A 14,418-nucleotide genomic window follows, 5' to 3' on the forward strand; every position below is an offset into this window, starting at 1 on the left:
AGTTCTTCACATGAAAATCAGTGGAGTTTAACAGCTCTTGACAAGGTTACCTATACTGCTTCCCCAAAACTAGGTCTTAGATTTAATGCTAATAATCGAGCCCAGTGGCCCAAGTCAGCCTAGATGTGGTGGTGGTGGTGGGGGGGGGGGGGCTACTCTGTTTGCGCGTGCCCACAAAGAGGGCTCTGAGTGCCACCTCTGGCACCCGTGCCATAGGTTCGCCACCACTGCTTTAGAAACTGAGGGCCCACAAGCCATCGTAGGGAAGGAATACCTCCCCAAAAAACAATCCTTTAAGCTTCCAGGGTCTGGACCAGGCCGGCATTCCCCCCTCCCCTTCTCCCTGAAGGGGCTATCAGCTGCTCTCAACACCCTGCCCCTTCTGGAGCCTTTCCAGGCCTCCTCGGGAGATTTCTGAAGGCCTTGTTTTTCCTTCTTGGTTAATTTACCAAATACTTTTTTCTGCATACCTGAGCAGCCCCCAGAGGAGGGGCGCTCGCTCCCCTGCCTGCAGCCCCTCTTCCTTTGCAGATCCCGTTACTAGATAAACGGACGGACAGACTGACGGGCCCTTAAGCTATCTCAACCACTGAGTGGATGATTCACAGAAACAGGACAACAAAATCAGGCAGGATAAAGAAAGGAAAACAAACGTGGTAGACTAACTTAGCCTAAATTCTGACTTTAGCTGGAGATGGAAAAGGCTGCGTCTGAGAAAGATCCCTGTATTTGCCCGTGATCTTCAGAAGCTGTGAAGTCATTGTCAGTTAGATGTTATTTCTGTGCTACGGCAAACCACCTCCAAACCCTACAGGGTAGCTGCAAGTCTGCTGTGTCTGGACCGCATGTTTCACCACCATCACAGGGGCTAAAACAACCCCCCAGCTCTGAACCCACACATCACTATCTAGCCCGTGGTCTCATCAATCAATTGATTTCAGGGGAGGGAAAGGCTATGGGCCAGTTCTCATGAAGGGGGCTAGTTGCCGAGCACAGACAGGTCACTCTTAGCAGGAGGGTTTCGACTGGGTCTGGAAGACCTTTGGATCAGAAGTCCCCATACGACCAATGGCCACAGGTTAGTCTACATACAGAGGTGCTGACTAGAACATCACATTTCGGCCAGAGCACTGGCGGGTGTGCACCACCAGAACGAGCCAGAGCCCTCGCTCTGCACACCGCAGGAGTGGAGGGGTCACTGCGAGGGGCCAGGATGATCTAAAAGTCCTATAGAACCCGGAAAGTAGGAAAATCCCTTTATTCTGGAAGGATCCCCCGCCTGAAAAGCAAAGGCAGATGGCTAGAAGCAAAGTTTGGGGGACTGAAGGATTTCACTGGGGGGCTTCCTGCCAAAGTCTTTCAGGAGACATCACATCCAGGGCAGAGGTCAGCCCCTCCGATGCTCCCCCAGGTATTTTCTTAGCAGGGTTCCAGCAAAGTGCACAGAATTTCCACTGCCATGCCCAGTAGGAAGGCCAAGGGGGGTGGGGCGGGGGGGGGTGGGTGGAGGTCAATGCACGGTGCAGGTCTGAATGTCAGCATGCCCCACCCACCCGAGACAACGGGCAACGGATTCCTGTGCTTTTGGCCTGTCCGCTCCGCAGACCCTTGTTTCCAACAGCTGACGGGGGTGAGGAAAAAGAGACGCAAAGACCTGACGTCATAAGATCCCAAAACCTGGGAAAGAGAAGGGATGAGATCCACCAGGCTGGCCTTCACGGCACACCCTCTGCTGAAGGCAGAAGCAGCGGCTGGCACGTCCAAACCCGGCCATTGTGCCCGCTGTATCCTGAACCATGATGGCAGTGGGGAGCCCCCCCCCCCCACCCGCTCCCACTTGCTCCAGGGCTTCTAGGGTGTCCAAACGCTTCTCCTACCTGATGCAGCATGGGCCAGTAAGGTCACCACACAGGTCACAGAGCAGCCCTTAGCCTTGCCCACAAGCCCCCCCCCCCTTGCCCCCAGCTTCCGCATTCACCATCCCTGAAACAGAGTCCACCCACAAAGGAGAGGGTGAGGGGGTGGGAGAAACTCCCCCTCTCGTTCCAACCACTCTGAGCCTGGGCATGGCAGGGCGGGAGGAGGGTTCTCTGGAGTCCCCTGTGCTCCCTCGCCTACACCCCAGGGGCCAGTGGGAGACAGCAGAAAGGCACGCATGCCCCCCCCCCCCCCCCGGTCTCTTGACCCCTCTGCCATGTCATGCCCCTGTGCTTGCCCTGCTGGTCAGCCGGGTCTCTGGTTTCCTCAGCAGCAGCAGCCTCCCGTCACGGATCTGGGGCAAATTAGGGACTCCAAAGAACCAGCGGCAACCTGAGCCCGGGCTGTCGCCACCAGGCCAGTAAGGGGCCTTCTCCTGAGTCCCCCCGCAGGCACACACACACACACACACACACACACACACACCCCACACCCCCCACGATGACAGCACTTCCACAGCACTCCTCCAGCCAAGAGCAGAGACAACCGGCCAGCTGCCAGCAGGGCCGCTTTTACAACGCAGGAGCCAAACGGGCACCCAGGGAGCCATTTGCCAGCAGCAGCAGCGGATGCCTCGCTGGCTTGCATCCAAGGTGTGTGTGTGTGTGGGGGTGGGGGGGAGATGCAATGGCCAAGCGGAAGACGTGCTCCAGTCTGACCCTGTGCCCTGAGCCTGCAGAGGCACGGAAGAGTGGCCCGAGGAAGTCTGCACGCGCACACTCCACGCTTCCTACCCCGGTCCCAATTCCTGCACAGCCCAATTCACAATGGCTTCCATGCGCAGGCCCTCCTCCCCGCAGCGCAGGCTCCTGCCAGATACCCGCCGGCAACACACACAGCTGGCAAGCTATTAAAAGAACACAGGTGAAAATTATAGGATGGCTATTAAAGCCGCAAAGGTCTCGGAGAAGAAAGGGAAAGCCTCCTTTTACGCACCTTTCTGGCGGCTGTTGAAAAGAGCTGCCCCGGCACACCCCATTAACTGCCCCGGCTGCCTGCCTGCCTGGCCTGGCCTCGCAGCCCACAAGAGGCCCTGCTCACTTCCCCTCGCCCCGCGGCCCCCCATCCTGCTCCGAGCGAGCAGAGGCCCTCTCCAGCCCCTCCCTGATCACGGTTGGCCCGGAAGTCACACAAGGCTTTACAGAACAAAGGTCAGAGGGCAGCGCTTTCTCAAAGGCCACGTTGGGGTCAGGGGGCAGCAGGGTCAGAGAAGGGCCAGCTCCCACCCTGGCAATGCCAATTAAAATGGCTCTAGTCCCGTGGTGGTGAACCTTTGGCACTCCAGATGTTACGGACTACAATTCCCATCAGCCCCTGCCAGCATGGCCAACTGGCCATGCTGGCAGGGGCTGATGGGAATTGTAGTCCATAATGTCTGGAGTGCCAAAGGTTCACCACCACGGCTCTAGTCACTATGTGTATGGGAGGGGATGGACGGACACAAAGCAGTTGAGGCTGGTCACGGTGGATGGCACTAGGCCGGATGCCCTGACAGCCGAAGGAAGCCTGCTTCTCACAGCATGACAAGGACGGGGCCTCGGCTGGGCGACAGAGCGCCTGCTCACCGTGCAGAGGCCCCAGGTTCAATCCCCAGCGGCATCTCCAGTCAGAAGGACGGGGCAGCAAAGGTTGCGAATGACCTCAGCCTGCGGTCCTGGAGAGCAGCTGCCGGTCAAAGTACAGCAGATGGACCTGAAGGATGGGGGGGGCGGGGACGGGACTCAGAAGAAGACAGCTCCGTGCATTCAGAAGTGTGGGTGAACCAGGCGGGAAAGAGTTAAATCCAGGCCTGTCCAATCACCCAGCAGGAAAAAAGTATTTAAATCCAGTTCCCCCTTTTGTAATCCGTAGATTTCAGGCAGGCAAGCAGGCGAAGGAACCGGTTGCAAGAATGGAAAAAGCTTATTGGTTTGCAAACAGACATGAGGCAGGAATGCCCTCATACACGTGCCTGAGCGTCAGAGGCCCGGGGCAAGGGAGCCATTCCTATTGTCCTTCTGGGGCATATCACAGGACATCCACCAAGCAGATGGCCAGGATCCAAGAACTGCTCCTCCAAAGTTCTCCAAACGCCGACTCCTCTTTATGGCACGGTCTTTTGGAAATTGAGGGAATTTAAAAGACAGTTTGGGACATATCTTGGTGGGAGCACTGTTAGCTGCATGAAAGGAAGAAGCCAGAAATTCCAAAGGGCTCTGTGCGAGCGCAGGCGGCCCTCGGCCCTCTGGCCCAAAGACCCAGAACTGTCCCAGAGCACGGGCCGCTCACAGCACACGAGTATTTCTCATGGCCATAGGAAGTCGCTGACCAATGGCCCTGCTTGGCACAATCATAAACAGCTACCACTTGTCTGAATAATAATAATAATAATAATAATAATAATAATAATAATAATAATAATAATAATAATAATAATAAAAGAAGAAGAAGAAGAGGAAGAAGTAGTAGTAGTAGTAGTAGTAGTAGTAGTAGTAGTAGTAGTAGTAGTAGTAGTACTCGGTGCTCTAGGAGGAATCCCAAGAAATCTTGAAAAACATCTGGAAAGCCTAAACTTGGACAGAACATCAGTCCACCTGCTGCAGAAAGCAGCACTTCTAGGAACTGCACATATTCTACGCAAATACCTCTAACACCCTAGGTCCTTGGGAAGGACTCGAAATTCAGAGATGAATTCCAGACACTTGTGCTGTGTTGTTATGTATAATAATATAAATACACCATTATGATCCTTGCCCCAGCAACAGAGTTCACCCCCCCTGTCAGATGCACCCAGGAGAGCAGCCCTCTTAAGCGTGGGCTTGAGGGAGGGTCCTGGATTCACTTGTCACGGCATCCCCAGAGCCTTTGCTCAGCATTCAGTTCAATTCAGACTCCATTTCAAAAAGAGGCAACAAAACTGAAACTTAATTTTAGCAACACGCTTTCCTGATCCTGCTGGACGCAAATCCAGCCAGGCCTGCCGTGCTCAGCGGGACGACTGCGGAGAAGCAGCGGAAGAAGGAAAGCAACGAAGGCTTCGCTTTGCAGAAGTGCAGTCTGCAGGGGTCTGAGTGCTGCGGCTGAGCCCTTTAGAAAGGCTGGGGGTGAACCGGGGCGCAGGAACCTCCTCCACCTCCAGACGAGGGTGCGCCTCCATTCAGACTGCCTGACTTAACTTGGATTTACACGTTTCAAAGGCTTTAAATGCCTGAAGACTGCTGGAAGAGGGGTGGGGGGGCTAGGTTGCTCACAGAGATCGGCCTCCCAGCCACACACTGACTGAGACGCCAGCTGTTATAAAAGCAGCAGACCCCTCCGCTGGGGATTCTCTGTTGACCACGGGGGTCCTATGAGAGGAGGAGGAGGAGGAGGAAGAAGAAGAAGAAGAAGAAGAAGAAGAAGAAGAAGAAGAAGAAGAAGAAGAAGAAGAAGAAGAAGAAGAAGAAGAAGAAGAAGAAGAAGACGACGACGCAGCAGCAGCAGCAGCAGCAGCAGCAGCAGCAGCAGCTGCTCTTTCACGATCAGAATGCAGGGAGGCAGCAGAAGGGCTGAACCAATGGTCAGAGGCAGTAAGAAACTAGGTATGGTTGAAGAAATCAAAACTAAATCCTGACACGGAGGAGGTGCTGTGGTTTGGAAATAAGGCCACTATGGGAATTGGTGCACAGTCTGTTCTGGGTGAATTTGGAAACATCCTCCCCCACCCCCCGGGTGCCTCTCTGTCCTTGGAGAGGCAGGTGTCAGAATAGCCACTGGTGCCCATTTCCAGCTACTCCTTTAAAAGGCCTGCCTAGTTCCAGTGGTGTGACCCCTGCCAACACACGGACTCAGCCATTACAACAGGCTCTATGTGGGCAGTCTTTTTTGTTGACGTTTATAAATAATAAATCGTATAAGTAATAAATGTATCAGAAGATAAGGAAATAAAAAATGAAATAGCAATTCAACAATGAAAGAATAATTAGTGTTTCACAGACGAGCAGTTAAATCTGTGGGCCGCTATGCTATGGAATCATATGGAATTTGAGCTAAGAGTGACGCACTTAAAATATTTAACATTTTGGCTACTTAATAAACCAGGATGAAGCTGGATTTCATGGGCCTTCTGTGGATTGGCCACGCAGATTTTCCAGGGAATTCGAAGAAGGGCATCCACCTGTTTGTGAAATCAATTGCGTAAAATGGACTGCTGGGAATTCTCAGCAGAGAACAAAGTCCGCCCGCCCTCAAAAGGTCTCAGATCCAAAGATAAACGTTTTCACTGAGGGCATTTTTTATTTTCTTGAAAAATGATGTAATTAGAAATTTAGCATCCAGCAAAAGCAATTAAATGAGTACTGGCCTTCTTTTGGGTATTGCTTCGCGGTCAGACGTTTCCAGCATAAATGTAGAGCTACAGTATTTAGCGGCAACGGCCACCAAAAACACAGAAGGAACCAACTTCACCGCAGCCCTGCCGGCAAAAGAGGGGACCCCGGGGCCACCAAGCCGGGCTATCTCAGAAACCATCGTACGTGGTGGCTTCTTATTTAAAAAGGATGACCTAAACAAGGACGTATGCCACACCAGAGCCCGTTCTTGCTCACTAAGTGTAACCTTCAACTCTCTTTCCCAATTCAAAGTATATGAAGGATGTTTATTCCACGCTACACTTTTCAAATTCTTATAGAGCCAGGAAAGAGCCTCTCGAAGAAAGAAGGAAAAAAGCCTGCAGTTTGGGATAAAAGTTGCATTTGGAGATGCTGCAGCCAGAATGTTTGCCTGTTCTGTTGACGGCAGCCTTCTCTGGAACACCCTCCTTGCTTGTGGCTGCTCCTTCCCCCGAGAAGAGCTGGTCTTTGAAACGCCCTGGACACTGAACACACCTTTCGTGATCCCAAAGGGACCGACTCCCACCCCTCCTCCTCTTCACTTTCTCTCACAGGAGCCATCCCACTGCCCCCACCTTTGCCAAATCAAGGCAGGCACGGCAATGAGGTGGCAGGCGTGGGCACGTGGCACGGGCTCTACTGCCTCCCGGTCCCTGCGGCAGGCATGCTTGACTAGCGGGATTGTCTGTTCGGCAAGAGCGCTCGCTCGCTCGCTCGCCAACAGCCGGATCTCTGTTTACAAGCCTTCAGCCTGGCTTCCCACAGGGCAAGTTAAACGTTCAAACGCAGGAAAACAAAAAGAGGCAGAGAGCAGCACATATAAGTACAGCCCCAGAGTCTGAGCGAGATTCAAAGCTGCCAGCGCCATCCCTGAGGACCCACTTCTCAAGGATTCCACCACCAGGCTGTGTGAGCGCTCTCCACGGAGCCCTGGAAACAGGAAGCCGGCCGGCCGGCCGGCGGGGTAATTGGGGAGGAAGCTCTTGCAGCTCAGCTGTTAAGGGCTGCGGAGGGAGCTGATCTGATCAGAAGGGAACAAAACCAAAACACAGGTTCAATAGTGAGAGAAACCCAAGTCCACGTTTCCTCCTGCTAATCCTGCAGAAACCCACCAACAGCCAAAGGCGGGGAAAGGGCGCGCGAGCGAGCGGGCGAGCGTGCGTGCCCGGGCAATTCACAGAAGCTTCCAGACCCTCTGACTTCATGGCTGGTCGGAACAAGTGGAGGCTGGCAGGAGGGGAAAGGCTGCAAGAGTTCCTGCACTTAGGACATGAGCAGGCGGCTGGGCCAACAGGAGGGGGCACGCCTGGGCTCTCTGCAGCTAGCAATGCCCCCACTCACTAGAGCCCCACTCTAGGTGCAATCACAACCACCTTACTGACACCCTGAACACTGGCACAGCCACCTTTCCTGTGACTCTGCCCTAAGGCCACGTGCCCTGGGGCAGCCAGAGTCTGTCCAGAGCACACTTCCTAAGCCAGGCCCTCCCACACACACACCCCAGCAGCCCCTGGAAAGGGGGTCAAGTAGCCTTCCCAGACTTGGCCCATCCACATTCCCCCCGCCCTCCACACACTCCCCCCCCCCCCGCTGCCTGTCATCTGCTTCAGGCCTGCCCTTCTCCCTCCCTCTCCTTAGCTGAGCCAGGTGGCACCGGTGGGCACGGCGGCTTCTGACACCAGGGCACGAAGGGACACGAAGCCGCCTCCTGAGGAGTCAGACCCTCGGCCCACCCAGGGGAATCGTGCCTATGCAGACCAGCCGGAGTCTCAGGCCCGGAGAGGCTTTCCCATCACCTCCTGCCTGGTCCTTTTAATAGGAGACACCGATTAAACTCGAGACCTTCTGCATGCAACACAGAGGCTTTCATAAGAACATAAGAACAAGCCAGCTGGATCAGACCGGAGTCCATCTAGTCCAGCACTCTGCTACTCGCAGTGGCCCACCAGGTGCCTTTGGGAGCTCACATGCAGGATGGGAAAGCAAGGGCCTTCTGCTGCTGCTGCTGCTCCCGAGCACCTGGTCTGTTAAGGCCTTTGCAATCTCAGATCAGAGGATCAAGATTGGTAGCCAGAGATCGACTTCTCCATAAATCTGTCCAAGCCCCTTTTAAAGCTATCCAGGTGAGTGGCCATCACCACCTCCTGTGGCACCATATTCCAAACACCAATCACACGTTGCGTGAAGAAGTGTTTCCTTTTATTAGTCCTCATTCTTCCCCCCAGCATTTTCAATGGATGCCCCCTGGTTCTAGTATTGTGAGAAAGAGAGAAAAATTTCTCTCTGTCGACATTTTCTACCCCATGCATAATTTTACAGACTTCAATCATATCCCCCCTCAGACGCCTCCTCTCCAAACTAAAGAGTCCCACTGAGCCACGGTCCCTTCGGGCAAACAAGCCTGGGAGGAACTTGGATGTTATTGGCTACCTTAAAGTATTGGAACAAGACTAGACTAGCATCAAACAGAACAATATTTGAGAAACAGTTTTACAAGGATATGCAAGAGACGTCTGCAGGGGCTCCAGGGGATGAACCCCTTTGAATTCTGATCTTGGTCACAGAGATGATTCAAATGCTCTCCCTCTGGTGGGTCTTGGAAAGCACAAAACCACGGGCATTGTCCGCACTGGGGGCGTACAAGCCAAGTGCCCCTTTGACTGGCACTCAGTCCAGCTCAGCAAACGCCCCTCTGCCCCCCCACAGCACAGCATGCTCAGGTCAGGGGAATTTTATTAATTTGATTTGCATAAGGGGGGAAAGAAGGGGCTGAAGCCATCTGTAGTTTTAGTATTTTATATATTATTTTATTGTAAATTATGTATTTGATGTTTTAAATTGTTTTAGTGTTGATGGACACTGCCCTGAGCCTTCGGGGAGGGCGGTATATAAATATAAATAATAAACAAACAAACCCTACTACAGTCTCGACCTGCACAATTCTGTTCCAGACTAGCAGACGGGTGGCTCCAAGTGGGTCTAATGGACTGGTCCAAAGATCCTTCTTATGTTCTAAGCTACTGGCTTGCAGACAACGTAAGTGGGCTAGCCAGGACCAAAGAGGAACTTTGAGGCACTGCTGATATCACGCTCAGTGGCTGAGTCTCTCTCTCTCATTCCCCCGCATTGCCAACAGCCCCCAGCCCCCTTCCCCCCCTCCTCAGAGGGAGGTGGAGGCTGCAAAGCTCTGAGCAACTCCTGCAAAGAGGCACCTCTGGCCCTGGCCGTTCTGTCCGCCCGGGAAGAAGAACAAAGGAGGCCCCGGGCCCGCTTCCTCGGCTACCTGTCCCCAAATTGGGTGGAAGCAAATGAACTGCTGCCCTCACCACATGATCCATCACAAGGTGCTCCCTGCCTGAGTCACCGTTTTGCACCTGCGAGGCTGCCAAGAAACACATGTGCCCCCCTCCCTCCCCCCGGCCCAGGGGGACCGCCTTGGCAGCCCTTTCTTCCTCTGATTTAGTTGCTGCGAGGCTCCCCCCTCAAGCCGGCCTGTGGGCTTGATGCTGGCCAGCTGAGGCCTCGTCTGCAGCTCCATCCGGAGGGAGCTCCTGGACGAAGGGCCTCGTGCCCACGGCTCACTGCAGCCGGCCAGCCCAGGAGCAGCCCAGCACCCCCGGCTCCTTCCCGAGGCCCTCCTCTTCCCCTTTCCAGCCCGCCTGCTGCTGCCCTCCCTCCCCCCCTTGCAAAGTAGCTCCAGCTGTCAGTGGCCCAGATTGGAAGTGCAGGTACGGGGCGGTGGGGGGGGGGGCTGGCGCGCTGCCCGTCTCCCTTGTGTCTGTCTGGTGAAAGAGGAAGCCAGTCCACCTCTGGAATCCTTCACTCTCTCCTCATTGCTACTCTCCCGGCATCCCTCCTGGGGGTTGGGGGTCAGTCTCGCTCGCTCGGTCTCTCTTCTCCCCCCCCGCCCCTCTCCGATTACAATGCAGCCAGTGTTCCCTCCAAATCCCCCACTGCATGTTAATTCTGCTCTTCTGTCTCCAACGACCAAACCGCCTTCCTGTACCTTCTGTCTTTCCATTACTCCTCCGCTATTTTTTATCTCCGACAAATAGCGCACGTCAGCTCCAATTGAAGGAAGCGTGGCGGGGAAGGGGAGAGCGCCGCTTTGCACAAGCCCAGACACCCCTCCGCAATGGCGGGAGCTGACTCCCAGCCCCAAAAGCCAAGGGGCCCTCGGATCCGCGGGAGCGAGCAGAGACAGCCGCCCTCGCGCACGCACTCCTGCCTTCTGGCTGCCCGTCCACGGCCACCTGCCCTTGTGACCCTGAGGACAGGAAGCAGCACACAAGCAGAGCCGTTTCATCAACCTTCTGGGGGCATCTTCCGGGGGCTGGAGGGAAGCCCGTGTGAGCTCATCCTATGTGTCATGTTCACCTATTGATATGTTAGCTATAATTTTTATATGGTTATTCTATACGGTTATGTTATACAATACTGATAATATTGAAGTTTTTGCTATTCTGTAGTGCTCTGCTACTGTTGCTTGTGGATCTGAGGATGACTATTGATGCCTGTTGTTTATATCAATGTCGTTCGCCGCCCTGAGCCCTGTGGGGATAGGGCGGGATACAAGTTGAATAAGGAAATAAATTAAAAAATTGTAACTCTGCAATGATTTTGGTTTCAGGAGCATAGCTCCCGCCACCCCCCGCTGCCCTTTGGCATGCTCAACCATCCAGTTCTCTAGACCACCCCCCAAACAGAGGAGACCTACCTGGCCAAGTGCAGAGGGAGACATTGTGAGAAAACCCAGTGCTCAGACAGAAAGAAAGGACTTCTCAAGCAGCTACACGTTCTAAAACCCAGTCAACACTTCAGTTCCAAAAACCAAATTACGGCGGCGGCGCAAGTGGAAGCCGAGGGAGATGAGCACTTAGTGGAGTCCAGGCTGCTGACGCTGTCGACTGACCGGGCTTCCCACTGGGGGTTTCAGGGACACAAAAAGATCCGCTGACAAAGCTCTGCCACCCAGGCAGAGGGCCCCGGTTCAACCCGAGGGACCTCCGCTAGACAGAATCCAGTTGGATGTGATGGGAGGGACCTTGGCCCGAGGCCCTGCAGGACAGCAGCCCCTCTAAGCAGACAGGGATATGGCCTGCATCAGTACCAGGCAGCTCCCTGTGTCTACCTGACCACCGGCCCAAAGGTGAAGGAAGGCAAAACAGGGGAGCCAGGAAACTCAGGTCCGCCGCTCGCTCCCATCCACCATCACAGTGGCAACTCTGTGGGCTGAGCTGATTTTCATATTCTGCCGTCTGCCTTGAGCCTCAGTGAGAAAGGATACGAACAAAATTAAAAGTAATATGAATACATATTGTGTGTCCTTTGTGCTGCTGCTGCTGCACCTTCCACAGCGTGTCAAGGGTGATGCACATCTGCCCGAACAGACCAACAGCAACAACAGGGCTTCTGCCACCGCTTGTTGGCTTCCGAAGCCATGTCTCGGGGGGGGGGGGGGGGGGCTGCTCCCAGAGGCTCCTTTCACAGAGCACTCATTCCAGCCCCCCCCCCCCCTGCAAATCCACCCGGCTGTCCTTAGGGTGGGCAGGAGCACCCTGGTTTCTGCACAGCCAAAGGCTCGATCCATGCCAAGCTGGGCCATTCCCGCTTTTCCAAGCAGAGTTCCTGCACGGAGAGAGGTTGCTCCTCCTGCCGTGGCTTCAGTTGCCACTGGCCCAGGGCGACCCAGTGGGCATATTCTGCTCTCAGCTTTGACAGCAGCTACTAGACTTTTCCACTTGAGGCTCCCCCACAACCATTCCTGTGATGCGGTGGGAGGGGAGAGCAGAGAGAGAGAGAGAGAAGTAACCCCCCTTTTGGTGCCTGGAGGCCTGTCTGCCAAAGTCCCACAGCAAGAGACAGGCTGGGAATGGCCGGGGGGGGGGGGGGCTGTTCAGCACCAGCTTCCAGCAGGATCTGCTGCAACCCTCTCCTCTTGGCAGGGATGCCTAGTGGTGAGAGGGCCAGCGTGGTGTACTGGTTAAGAGCAGGTGCACTGTAATATGGGGAACTGGGTTTTATTCCCTGCTCTGCCACTTGAACTGTGGAGAATTCAGATTAGCCTGTGCATTCCAACACATGCCAGCGGGGTGACCTTGGGCTAGTCACAGCTTTTCGGAGCTCTCTCAGCCCCACCCACCTCCCAGGGTGTTTGTTGTGAGGGGGGAAGGGCAAGGAGATTGTCAGCCCCTTTGAGTCTCCTACAGGAGAGAAATGAGGGGGGTTATAAATCCAAACTCTTCTAGTAACTGAAGCCCTTTGTCCTCAGCCCACTGGCGACTTCACAGAGCTCCATGCCGTTCTGGCCCTGGCATCCCAGGAGGTGCACAGGCGCTGGGCAGCAGAGCGGCCCTGGGGGCACAGACCCTGACTTGACAGCCCACTTATGAAGCTCTGTTCTTCCTTGGGGCCAGTGGCCAACGCTGCGCAGCCGGAGGGCGAGATCTGCTCACTGCACCCACTTTAGGGAGGAACCACCCAGATCTTGCTTCTGTGCAAGCCAGGCTCTGCTTGTTAAAGGTTACGAGATGAAGCTTCCAGCAGGCCTGGGCAGCAAGAGGCCCCCTCCCGTCATTCCCTCCGACGGAGCATGAAAAGATCACGCCCTGAAGGGGGGCCCAGAGAAGAACCAGGACGGTGATGGGACTGTGGAAGCCACACAGGACAGGAGCTCCGCATGAAGAGACCAGGAAACCAGACTGAACACATTCAGTCAGTCCGTCAGTCCTTCTGATTTTTACCAAGCACTGCCTAGCTCAGTGGTGGCGAACCTATGGCACGGGTGCCAAGGTGGCACTCAGAGCCTTCTCTGTGGGCACGCGCATACAGAGTCACCCCCCTCCCCGACACATCTAGGCTGGCCTCAGCCGCTGGTCTCGATTATTAGCATTAAACCTAAGACCTAGTTTTGGGGAAGCAGTGTAGGTAACCCTGCTAAACGCTGTTAAACCCCACTGATTTTCATGCGAAGAACTAAAGCGTGATCCTTTACCTGGGAGTAAGCTCAGTTGCTGGCAACGGGGCTTGCTCAGTTGCTGGCAATGGGGCATGCCCTAGGGCTGTGATTCACCCATTGGAAGAGTTGCACGGTTGCTTCAAAGCAAAGCCACCAACTACCACCAAGCTTACTCCCAAGAAACGCACGCTTCGGAGCCAACTGTTTTTTCCTAACTAAAACCTCAGTATTCAGGTTAAATTGCAGTGTTGGCACTTTGCGATAAATAAGTGGGTTTTGGGTTGCAATTTGGGCACTCAGTCTCAAAAAGGTTCACCATCACTGGCCTAGCTCAATTCTGGTCCCATCTCCCTGCCTCAAAAGTCACCGTTACTCCTGCTTTACAGGTGGGGAACTGAGACCGAGAGGAAACGGGCTGCACCAAGGTTCCCTCTTGTTAAACACACACCCTTGACTTGCATCATTTTCAAGTTGTGATGTTTCTTTTGAGAAATAGCTTGACACCACCACCCCCCCCCTTCAGCTCCCGCACCGCCAAGAACCTCTGTAGACTTTCCCTGGTATTTGCCAAAGAGGACTTTGACTCTCAGAAGCGCCTCTCCTGAAAATCTTGTTGGGTCTCTCAGGTGCTCCCCTCTGAAACGACCTAGGAAGAACGACACGGAACAGGCAGGGCTCTACCCGGTTACGAAGCACCAGCAGTTGCCTGTGTTGGCCGAAGTGAGCCCTTGATTCGAACCCTGCACAGCGCAGCCACCCAGACCACCTCCATCCAGTGGCAGGAAGGACTTGCACAAAGCGACACAGAAGCAGCCGCTGACACTGTCCCCAAAGAGAGGCCGTGCTCCGCAGAGAAGAAGAAGAAGAGTTTGGATTTATAGCCCCCCTTTCTCTCCTGCAGGAGACTCAAAGGGGCTGACAATCTCCTTGCCCTTCCCCCCTCACAACAAACGCCCTGTGAGGTGGGTGGGGCTGAGAGAGCTCAGAAGAGCTGTGACTAGCCCAAGGTCACCCAGCTGGCGTGTGTGGGAGTGCACAGGCTAATCTGAATTCCCCAGAGAAGCCTCCACAGCTCAGGCGGCAGAGCTGGGAATCAAACCCGGTTCCTCCAGATAAGAGTGCACCTGCTCTTAG

General features: G+C 54.6%; 1 protein-coding gene and 1 long non-coding RNA gene across 3 annotated transcripts in view; one reads left to right on the forward strand and one right to left on the reverse strand.

Moving 5' to 3' along the window:
- Window positions 1-14,418, reverse strand: part of BOP1 (BOP1 ribosomal biogenesis factor) — a 77,261-nt gene that overhangs the window by 28,406 nt on the left and 34,437 nt on the right. The window lies entirely within an intron of this gene.
- On the forward strand, window positions 9,756-10,933 carry LOC125425100. The gene is made up of 2 exons (XR_007243320.1): window positions 9,756-10,054; window positions 10,382-10,933. It is a non-coding gene; the product is annotated as an uncharacterized LOC125425100 (long non-coding RNA).

This window comes from Sphaerodactylus townsendi, unplaced genomic scaffold (assembly GCF_021028975.2).
Source record: "Sphaerodactylus townsendi isolate TG3544 unplaced genomic scaffold, MPM_Stown_v2.3 scaffold_19, whole genome shotgun sequence".
Classification (NCBI taxonomy): Eukaryota; Metazoa; Chordata; class Lepidosauria; order Squamata; family Sphaerodactylidae; genus Sphaerodactylus; species Sphaerodactylus townsendi.